The sequence below is a fragment of the Rhineura floridana genome, chromosome 7 (assembly GCF_030035675.1).
Source record: "Rhineura floridana isolate rRhiFlo1 chromosome 7, rRhiFlo1.hap2, whole genome shotgun sequence".
Taxonomy (NCBI): domain Eukaryota; kingdom Metazoa; phylum Chordata; class Lepidosauria; order Squamata; family Rhineuridae; genus Rhineura; species Rhineura floridana.
In genome coordinates this window covers 113,178,157-113,189,686 of record NC_084486.1, presented here as the reverse complement: position 1 = coordinate 113,189,686, position 11,530 = coordinate 113,178,157, and positions in this window count along the sequence as shown.

Genomic DNA, 11,530 nt, shown 5'->3' with positions numbered 1-11,530 from the left:
GGGATGCGGGAGGATTTGCACATGTGGCTTGAATTCCTGTCGGATTTCAATGGCCTTTCCTTTTGGCGGGAGGAATTGCTATTAGAAGCGGAATTACAGGTGCATTCTGATGCTGCCGGTGGCATTGGCTTCGGAGTAATTTTTAGATCACAGTGGTGCACTGAGCGATGGCCTGACAGTTGGCAGACTACCGGCATTACTTCAGATTTGACATTTTTGGATTTTTTTTTCCAATAGTGGTAGCGGTTCATATCTAGCCAATGGTATTTAAAAATCGCACAGTGCACTTCTGGTGCGATAATTTCTCCACAGTTAGCATCATTAATGCCCAAACTTCTAAGTCTCCGCGTGTTATGCGCTTGGTGCGTGCTTTTGTGTTGCAATGCTTGCACTTTAATATTTTATTCCTGGCCAGACATATTCCTGGTTTACAGAATACCGTTGCTGATGCACTTTCACGCTTTCAGATGGCATGCTTTCGGGAGCTTGCACCTGGAGCTGCTCTCAATCCAGTAACAATTCCACCTTTCCTGTGGAACCTTGGCAACTAGAAGTTGGGGTTGCTATTGCTGCTGCTCTTGCTCCCAGTACTCAAAATGCGTATGAGCGTTCATTTGCGAAGTTCCAGCATTTCCGCATTGGCACGGAGCTGCCTTTGGAGTTGCCTATTCCTGTGGATCATTTATTGCAGTTTATGATAGATTTAAAAGGGCACAATAATTCTGTTTCGACTATCGCCGGCCACCTCTCGGTGCTGGCCTTTATATCTAAGGCACAGGGGCTGCCGGATCATTCTGTAGATTTTAGGGTCAGAACGGTCCTTGAGGGTTGGTCGCGTTCCGCTCCCAGGCCTGCTGACCGGAGGAGGCCAATCACGCCCGATGTTCTCCTCCAGATCCTGGCATTATTTGATTCTTCATGCTCATCTCAGTATGTCGCACCTGTTCGCCGCAGTAACTCTGACGATGTTTTACGGTGCTTTTCGCCCTAGTGAAGTATTGTCCCCTTCTAAGCGCGATGTGACTTATCGAGCCTTATGCTTTGGCAAATGCACATTAGGTGCTAATGTAGTGAGGTTTTTCCCTGCGGGTCTCTAAGACCGATCAAAAGGGCCATGGCAGTATTGTGCTTTTACGAAGTTGCCAGGTCCCAGTATTGTGCCCTGTGTCTGCAATGCGTCAATTCTTATCCATTCGGCCAGCGGGCCAGCGTTATTTGTTAATGCACAAAGATGGAATTGCCCTGACTCAATTTCAATTTTGGGCCGTTGTTTGGCGGGCCTTGTTGGCCAGTGGTGTCGATGCGAGAGTCTATGGGCTGCATTCTTTCCGGATTGGTGAGGCTACGGCCACGGCCCTCGTGGGCATGTGTATAAGCGATATACAGGCGATCTGCAGGTGGCGTTCCGATGCATTTAAGTCTTACGTTAGGTTTTAATTGAGAAATGTGTTTTTGTTTCTTATAGGTTTGGCAAACATTCCGATTCCAGTGAGGATCGTCTTGTGTGGCCACTCAATTTTGTTTTGGGCTCATCGGAGGGCATCCTCGTCAGTTCCTGGAACACAGCTGCAGCTTTCAGCCACAGCGACGGTTCAGTGGGAAGCCCGAAGGGGCATGTTATGGGATGCGTTGCTGCCTTCTGTGTGCCGGATCATGTCCTTGGATGATAGGCCACATATATTGTTGATTCATTTGGGCGAAAATGATTTGGTGCAGCATCCTGGGTTGGATTTGCTGCTTAAAGTTACGCATGATCTCACGAGGCTTATCTGCTCATATCCCAATCTTATAATTGTATGGTCCGAAATGATTGTTAGAAGGGTTTGGAGGGGTGCTGTGTACCCCAATAAGATAGATAGAACTAGGAAATGGGTTAATAGGAAGGTTAGGGATTTAGTTTTGTCCCTTGGTGGGGCAGTTATTCCTCATGATAGGATCAAGTTCCATGCCCCACATCTGTTTCGTGAGGATGGTGTTCATCTTTCAGAGAAAGGAGGTGACCTGTTTTTGGAGGATCTTATGGGGGAATTAAAGGGTTTGTTATCCTCATTGGGTGGAGGGGACCAAGCTTAAGCTAATCCCCTCTTGTGGCATAGAATTCAGGCAGGTGAGGTATATGGGGGTTAAATTTAGGCAGTTAAGGCATCATGAAATAGGGGCACTCCCCAGGGAACCATCAGGGCTTGGTGTCTGGTGGCGATCTTGGTTGTGTCCTTGTGGGACCTGCTTGCGAATCATGGTGAACGCCTGTACGGCAGGGCCATGGTGTGGAGGTTGGAACCACACAGCTGGCTCCAAGAGCAAGGAGGGAGGATTTCACCCACGTCCTTGACTCTGGGGTGACGTAATGAAGAGAATGGATGCCTTTAGAAGGTGAGGGTATAATCCCTCATGGTTAGGTTTAGCCTCACCTGCCTGAAGAGTTGAATATTTGAATAATTGGCTGTATTGCATTGGGTTCAGGATGTTATATTTTAATAAATATAACATTATTCCAGTCTTGTGTCACGAGTCTTCTTTGTGTGGGAGCAATGAGCTCCTCCCTTCCCCAGCCACCAGGACTTGCCATTTAAAATGGAAGGGAATATGATCCACTGAACTAGTCCTGTTTCCAGGATTTCTGTTATGTTCTCTTATATTTAACATTTGAAAAGTTGGAAGCAAAGCAGCTTTGATTCCTGCAAAGATAGGGTTCATATTTACCAGATATTGCTCAGGCAAATCTCCATACTCAGAGGAGAGGACTGAATAAGATATCCAGTAGTCAAAGCAGAGGTGCTTCATACCTGTTAAATGTAAATGTACTGCCTTCAAGTCAATTCCGACTTACGGCAACCCTATGAATAGGGTTTTCATGGTAAGCGGTATTCAGAGGGGGTTTACCACTGCCTTCCTCTGAAGCTGAGAAGCAGTGACTGGCCCAGGGTCACCCAGGTAGCTTCATGGCTGTGTGGGGATTCAAACCCTGGTCTCCCAGGTCATACTCCAACACCTTAACAACTACACCACTTGAAATTGATCATCTAAGTTTTAAAAGCTTACTGCAGAAAAATAAAGCGGGCAAATGCAAATATACTAAATCTGCATTTTAATGCACATTTAGATTCTGCTTTTCTGTGTGGGACTACCTTCAAGTCTATTCCGACTTATGGCGACCCTATGAATAGGGTTTTCATGGTAAGCAGTATTCAGAGGGGGTTTACCATTGCCTTCCTCTGAGGCTGAGAGGCAGTGACTGGCCCAAGATCACCATGTAGCCCAACCCTATGAATGTTTACTCAGAAATAAGTTTCATTGAATGAAACACAACTTGTTTTCAAGTGTGGTATGGGACTTCCATGTTTGAGAATTCCAGTGTGTGTATGTGTGAGTGAGACTGTGTAAGAGAGACTTGGCTCCAGGACATGGCATGTGATGAGGAGATGTCTCTAACCATCAGTCCCTATGGCATGGCCCTGATCCAAATCACATATGCTCTCAAGGCTGCTGTTGACCACAGAAAGGAAAACTTACAGGATCTTAAATCCATAGGTTTGTCGCTGTATCATTAATAGCAGCTTCAGGGAAAAGATCTGGATCAAATCCATCACACAGCCCACCCACCCATGAAGCAGCACCAATCCCATCCTCCTCAGCTGCTTCATGTGATAGAAAAATACATTGAAAGTTCCATGTCATATCACGTTATATCTGACTTTTCATTGAACTGCAGCCATGTGGCCTGATCCTATGAATATTTACTCTAAATCTAACTGTATCAGTGCAGCTAACTCCCAAGTAAGCATACATAGGACTACTACCTTACTTTCATTCTAAGAAGCATGTATAGGATACATCGTAAGACCCAATGAGTTCAATGGGACTTACTCCCAGGTAAATGGGTTTACAATTGCTGCTGCAGTTCCTTGGTGCTGTTTAACAATTTGTTCCAGAACCTAACAAGGGTTCTGTCCCTCTCACCCCACTACTTGTCCTGTTTGTACAGGACGTAGGATTCAGGCCTTCCCTTTGTGGCTCTAAGCAACATGATACCCAAAAATGCTTGATAATCTTGCCTCGGCAAAAGAGAGACACCAATTATAAATGTCAGTTCGCACCAAGCAATATAGTTCATTTAAGAAATAAACAAGCCATTGTTTTCCCCATTTGATACATGCCACAGATAGCCCCAGACATCAGCAAGACAGGCACTAATAATTTTTGGCACAGATACAACCATTTTATTAGTTAACTCAGTTCAAGAGCATTCCAGTTGACACGGGAGAATAAAAACTCTGCTAACAGAATAAAGCTTAAAAATAATGGGAGAAAGAAATAAGACATTATTTTATTATTTCTTTTTGATTAAGGTTCATGATGATGATGCAGTCGGAGTTAAGCATTTAAGTCCTATTGGTTTTCATATTTTATTTATTAAAATATTTTTAGGTTGCCTTTTAGGGTAAGTACCCTTACAAGGCAGCTTACAAGGCATAAAATGCAAAACAATCACACATACAGTAGATAATAAAAGTGACACATATCCAATAATAATGGAAGAAATTTGTCAGTGGAAGGGAAGATAGGGGAAACGCTGCATGTAGAAAAGTAATATGTCTTTTATGTTTAGAAACCACGTCTTTCACATAAGTAAACCCATAAGTAAATTTCAAGTGTTGTATTCAACATAGTGCTATGCCAACGTTCCATCAGCACAAGGATTTCTGCTTCTGCAGTGAAATGTTTTCCTCCTCTCCTCCTCTTGCATGCCTTTTAAATCTAGAGGTTCCCACAACCCACTGGAGCAGATTTGAGGAGGCTGGGGCAGGGAGGAAAGTCCCCAAAGTTGCATAAGCAGAAATCCTTGTGCTGATAGGACACATTAGCGGAATACTACCCCTATTCTGTTCTTATCAGTATGGGATTTTGTTGTTACGTGCCTTCAAGTCTATTTCAACTTATGGTGACCCTATGAATCAGTGACCTCCAAGAGCATCTGTTATAAACCATCCTGTTCAGATCTTGTAAGTGTTGATGTGTGCAGAATTTGCGTTGTAAGCGCTGTTACAGTAGAGTATAAATGGTCAATAAATCCAAGAACACGACATAGTGTTAAGAGTCCATTTACTCAGGACATTAAGGCATTAAGCAAGAGCTCATACAGAAAGCTGTTGCTCCTTCAAGAACAAAAACCCCCACAGAAAAAACACAAAGAAGCTGGCTGCTCTCACTCCAGCCCTATCTCCCGGTTGCCTAGGAACCAGTTGACCTTGAGTTCCTACAAAGACATAACAAAAACTCTTCCTTGCTCCAAGCTTTCAGACTTGATGAAAAACAACCAGAGGTAGTATTGCTTAAGGGTTAACAGTTCCCACCTTTTTCATCAAGACTGCATCTATAACATTTGCAATTATAACATTTCAAGTTCAGCAATACAGTTCTACAATACATACAGTAATACAGTTCAATTATTAATCAAACTTTGGTTGTACACAAGTCAGATATAACGTTTCTGCATCCATCTGTATCTCTTTGTGCATACCCGGGCTGCTGACTAAAGCCACAGTAAATCTGTCAGGAGGTTTCCCAATGTTAGCTCTTTCAGAGCGCCTTAATGGAATTGGAGCTGCTGCTCCCACTGCACCCCCAGAACTTGTTCCTGGCATGGCTTGCTCAGGATATGTCATCTCGTCAGCCTTACGTTTCTTTGTTTTACGTTTGCCCCATATCAGTTCATTTAATGCATCCTTCAGTGGAATATCTGTTCCTTCCACTTTCACCCCTTGTGTAGGTGTAGGTCCTGGTGTTGGTGTTGTGTCATCTGACCCATTGAGAATAACTGTTTGCTTTTGATCCCAAGGCTTGTCTGAGACTTTAATGCTTCTGCTCAGAACAACCTGCTGCGTTTGTGGGATCCACACTCTGTAATATGCATTCTGAAAACCCAGCACAAAGCCTTCCTGTGCTCTTGGTGCCAATTTGCCATGTCTTTTTCCCTGTGGAATATGGACCCAGCAACGGGCTCCAAATCTCTCAATGTGCTGCACCCTCGGCTTTCTCCCAGTGAGTTTCTCGTAGGGTGACATTCCAATGGCACTATGTAACACCCTGTTGTGTATGTAATTCGCATACAGAATACATTCTCCTCAGAAAGAGTGTGTGAGAGTAGAATCCTCCAACATGGCTCTCAAAGCTTCCTGAAGCACTCTGTTTTTTCTCTCCGTTATCCCGTTAGAATACGGAGAAAATGGAGCTGTGAAATGTTGTTCTATACCTTCACTTTCAAGGTATGCATGTAATGTGTTGCTTGTAAACTCCCCTCCCTGGTCTGATCGTATCGCCCTCACCGTGACATTATGCTGCGTTTGAACTTTCTTGATGAACAGACGCAACTTCTGCTCTGCCTCATCTTTCCTTTTCAGCAAATAAACATGAGTGAATCTGGAGAAATCGTCGACCACTACCATAAAGTACCTCGCACCTCCTCGTGAACTGTTTATTGGCCCTGATAAATCAACATGAATGAGCTGGTAGGGAGCAGTTGTCGAGCTTTCAGCCTCCCTGTTTATTGGTACAATTGTCATTTTAGCTTTATGGCAGGCATCACAATCAATTAACTGACCACAATCTGTTAATTTCATGTTTTCACTCAGACTCGGAGTTTTCTTAATTGTTTCGTAGTTTGCATGCCCCAGCCTCCTGTGCCAATCATGCACACAGCCTTTATGTGTCTGTGCTTCAGCATTTAACACAGCACACCCTGCTTGAGTGCTCTTTATTACAAACTGTGCATTTTTCAGGCTCCCTTGCATGCATATTTCACCCCCTCTTTTCACAAAACATTTGTCTCTTTCAAACACCACTGAAAACCCAATGCTGGTCAATTTACAAACAGACAAAATATTACTAGACAATTCAGGGACATACAATACATCAGAAATTATGCCAATCTTATCCAATCTCACCGTCCCTCGCGCCTTGACAGTTTGTCTCGATCCATCAGCTAGTAAAACAGAGTCCTGCACCTCTCTTGCCATGTGAAATAAATATAAGTCCTTTACGAGTGTATGGGACGCTCCACTATCCAAAATCCAGTCTATATCAACTTGAGGCTTTTCTGCGCTGACAAAGTTCACACTGCTCTGCTTCCAGCCTCCGTCTCTGTTCCTTTGCTTGACTGCACAGTCTCTTTGAATATGTCCATGCGCTCCACAAAAATAACAAGTTTTCAGCCGTTGCTGCTCCTGCTTGCTTCTGACAGCTTCCTTCGGTTCGTCCTTTTTCGCCTCCTGTCTCCGCTGCCACTCCTGGGTCAATTTTTCCTCAATAAACCCAACGTTTAGACCGCCATCTGGCATTGCTTCCATCACCATCACAAAATTATTCCAGCTTCCATCAAGTGATGCCAGGATAATATACGTTTTCTGAAGGATACTGTGTTCCACGCCTCGGTCCTCTAATTCAGCAAATAGACGCCTGAATTCAGTAAGATGCTCACTCATGGTGCACTCATCCGTGAAACGCATCTGGTACAGCTTCCTTGCCAGACACAGCTTGGATCCCGCTGTCTGTTGCACATGAAGAGCCTGCAACACGTCCCACATACGTCTGGCTGTGGGTTCATCTCTCACGTGCAGCAGTTGAGAGTCGGATAGAGCCAAGGTAATAAAAGCCTGCGCCTTCTCATCTCTGTGCTGCCAGGCCGCTGTTGGTGGTACCGGTGGGGTCCCTTCAATCACAGCAAATAAATCCTCTTTTATTAGGAAAGCCTGCATTCTCATCTTCCAGCTGGCGTAATTATTTTCATTAAGTCTCTCCATTGGCATGCCTCCAGACATGTTTACAGCCATGTTTACAGCCATGTTCGCTCACCTCTGTCTGGCACAATCAATCACGCTGCTCTCTGGAACTCAGTCTGCAGCTCAGACCACTTACTCCTTTGTAACGCGCGCTGGATCTGGGCCCATAACCCTGTTGATGTGTGCAGAATTTGCATTGTAAGCGCTGTTACAGTAGAGTATAAGTGGTCAATAAATCCAAGAACACGACATAGTGTTAAGAGTCCATTTACTCAGGACATTAAGGCATTAAGCAAGAGCTCATACAGAAAGCTGTTGCTCCTTCAAGAACAAAAACCCCCACAGAAAAAACGCAGAGAAGCTGGCTGCTCTCACTCCAGCCCTATCTCCCGGTTGCCTAGGAACCGGTTGACCTTGAGTTCCTACAAAGACATAACAAAAACTCTTCCTTGCTCCAAGCTTTCAGACTTGATGAAAAACAACCAGAGGTAGTATTGCTTAAGGGTTAACAGTAAGTTCAGGTCTGTGGCTTCCTTTATGGAATCAATCCATCTCTTGTTTGGTCTTCCTCTTTTTCTACTCCCTCCTGTTTTTCCCAGCATTATAGTCTTTTCTAGTGAATCATGTCTTCTCATTATGTGTCCAAAGTATGATAACCTCAGTTTTATCATTTTAGCTTCTAGTGATAGTTCTGGTTTAATTTGTTCTAACACCCAATTATTTGTCTTTTTCACAGTCCATGGTATCCGCAAAGCTCTCCTCCAACACCACATTTCAAATGAGTTGATTTTTCTCTTAGCCACTTTTTTCACTGTCCAACTTTCACATCCATACCTAGAGATCGGGAATACCATGGTCTGACTTTAGTGTTCAGTGATACATCTTTGCATTTGAGGACCTTTTCTAGTTCTCTCATAGCTACCCTCCCCAGTCCTAGCCTTCTTCTAATTTCTTGACTATTATCTCCATTTTGGTTAATGACTGTGCTAAAGTATTGATAATCCTTGACAAGTTCAACGTCCTTATTGTCAACTTTAAAGTTACATAACTCTTCTGTTGTCATTACTTTAGTCTCTTTTATATTCAGCTGTAGTCCTGCTTTTGTGCTTTCCTCTTTAACTTTCAACAGCATTCATTTCAGATCATTACTGGTTTCTGCTAAGAGTATGATATCATCTGCATATCTTAAAGTATTGATATTTCTCCCTCCAATTTTCACACTTCCTTCATCTTGGTCCAATTCCGCTTTCCATATGATATGTTCTGTTTATAGATTAAACAAATAGGGTGATAAAATACACCCGTCTCACACCCTTTCCGATAGGGGACCAATTGGTTTCTCCATATTCTCTCCTTACAGTAGCCTCTTGTCCAGGGTATAGGTTGCACATCAGGACAATCAGATGCTGTGGCACCCCCATTTCTTTTAAAGGATTCCATAGTTTTTCATGATCTACACAATCAAATGCTTTGCTGTAAAGCACAAGGTGATTTTCTTCTGAAATTCCTTGGTCTGCATTAGCTACTTGAGTAATTTTATTTATTTACTTCTGATATGTGTATACCTCTTTGCAACCATAATGCTTTTCCAAAACAGTTGATTTTATAATCACATAAGCAAATGCTTTGGAACATATTCTACAGACAGTTTAATTCCAAAGCATAGTTCAATCAGTTGGATGAAAGAGGCAAATACTGGATCTGACTTAAAAACTAGCCAAATAGCAAGTTTTTTTCCCAATGTGTTAGGTGGGGGAAAGAGAAGCTGGAGGAGGGGAGAGAGTGAACAGAAGCCAGTTGAAGAGATCAAAACAAGGAGTCTTGATACGAAGACATATCCATTGATTTCCAGTCAGAAGTGTCCTGAAATGCTCAAAGAGCCTGACACATTTTTTTCTAATGAGTTCAGAAACAGTCTATCTAAAGTGACTAACACATAATAAAGACCCACAAAATGAACTGACATTCTAAGCACATATGGCTGTCTCTAGGAATCCTGACATGTTTCTTCCAGCCAGGTTAGGTTCAAAATTGGAGGATAAACAAGGTTTTAAGCAATGATTCTGTAGTACATGTGGGAGCCTGCTGTAGCATCTAATCAAATTGGGAATTTAAATAGCAGATATATTCTTCATTTAGAACATGTTGGACTTCTAGTACTTGGGGAAGAACTTTTAATTATGCAGGCATTTTAAGTATGTTTTCTGATTTTTATGGTCAATTTTAACTTATTTTATTTTTATTATATCTTGTAACCTTACCACACACAGCTTAGAGACTATGGTGATAAGTAGTATATAAATGGTTAAAATAAATAAATCTATGTATTATTGAATGTCATCAATAGTACTATTTTGTCTACATTGTTTCCATTTCAGCTTCCGCTACAACACTAGGAAATCGTAGGCCATTACCCTGGGACCTGCATTGGTACTATCTATTCATGTAGGCAGCATTCCTCACACAGGGCTCGATCCTCTCTCCCATGCTATTTAATATCTATATGAAGCCGCTGGGGACAATCATTAGGAGATTTGGGCTGCAGTGTCACCAATATGCGGATGACACTCAGCTCTATCTCTCGTTTAAATCTTCGCCAGAGTTTGCTGTGGAGACCATGTCCAAGTGCCTGGAATCCGTGAGTGGATGGATGGGAAGGAACAGGTTGAAGCTGAATCCCGATAAGACTGAGGTGCTACTTGTGGGAGACAAGGGAAGGTTGGGTGATGTTGACCTGATGTTCAATGGGGTGAGATTACCCCTAAAGGACCAGGTCCGCAGCCTTGGGGTTGTTCTTGATTCCAAGCTGTCCATGGAGGCTCAGATCTCGGCAGTGAGCCGGGCAGCTTGGTATCAATTACACCTCATTCGTAGGCTGCAACCCTACCTGCCTGTTCATCAGCTCCCACTAGTAGTACACGCCCTGGTCACCTCTCGTTTAGACTACTGTAATGCGCTCTATGTGGGGTTACCCTTGAAAACGGTCCGGAAATTGCAACTTATACAAAATGCTGCGGCTCGACTACTCACAAATTGTCGCTGCCGGGAACACATCACCCCAGTGTTGTTCGATCTGCACTGGCTTCCAGTTATTTTCCGGGCTCAATTCAAGGTGTTGGTATTAACCTTTAAATCCCTATACGGTTTCGGCCCAGTTTACCTGATGGAGCGCCTCCAGCGCCACCAATTATGCCGCCCGACAAGATCAGCCACTCAGGGCCTTCTCTCAGTCCCACCAACTAAAACATTTAGGTTGGTGGGGACTAGAGAGAGGGCATTTTCAGTGGCGGCCCCCACTCTCTGGAACTCCCTCCCATACGATCTTCGGCATGCCCCTTCCCTGAACGTATTCCGCAAAGCCTTGAAGACCTGGCTCTTCAGACAGGCCTTTGGGACTTCCGGGGAGGGTTAATTTTTATCACAAATTGCCTATTACTCTGAACTGTTACTATTTTACTGTTATATTGTATTTTATTTGTATTTTATTGTGATGCATTTTGCAATTGAATTGTACGTCACCTAGAGTGGCCATAGGCCAGATAGGCGACACACAAATTAAATTATTATTATTATTATAGAGGCACTGTACTTATCACCATACTTGAGCAGTAACTGAATGGGTATGCATATTGAAAATTGAAAGAATGAAATGGTTATGTACACTAATGAATAAGTGCTCAATGCGTTTCTTACAATGAAAGATCTATACAGTCGTTCAGAAAGGGTGTATGTGTAAAGGGCAACACAAATAT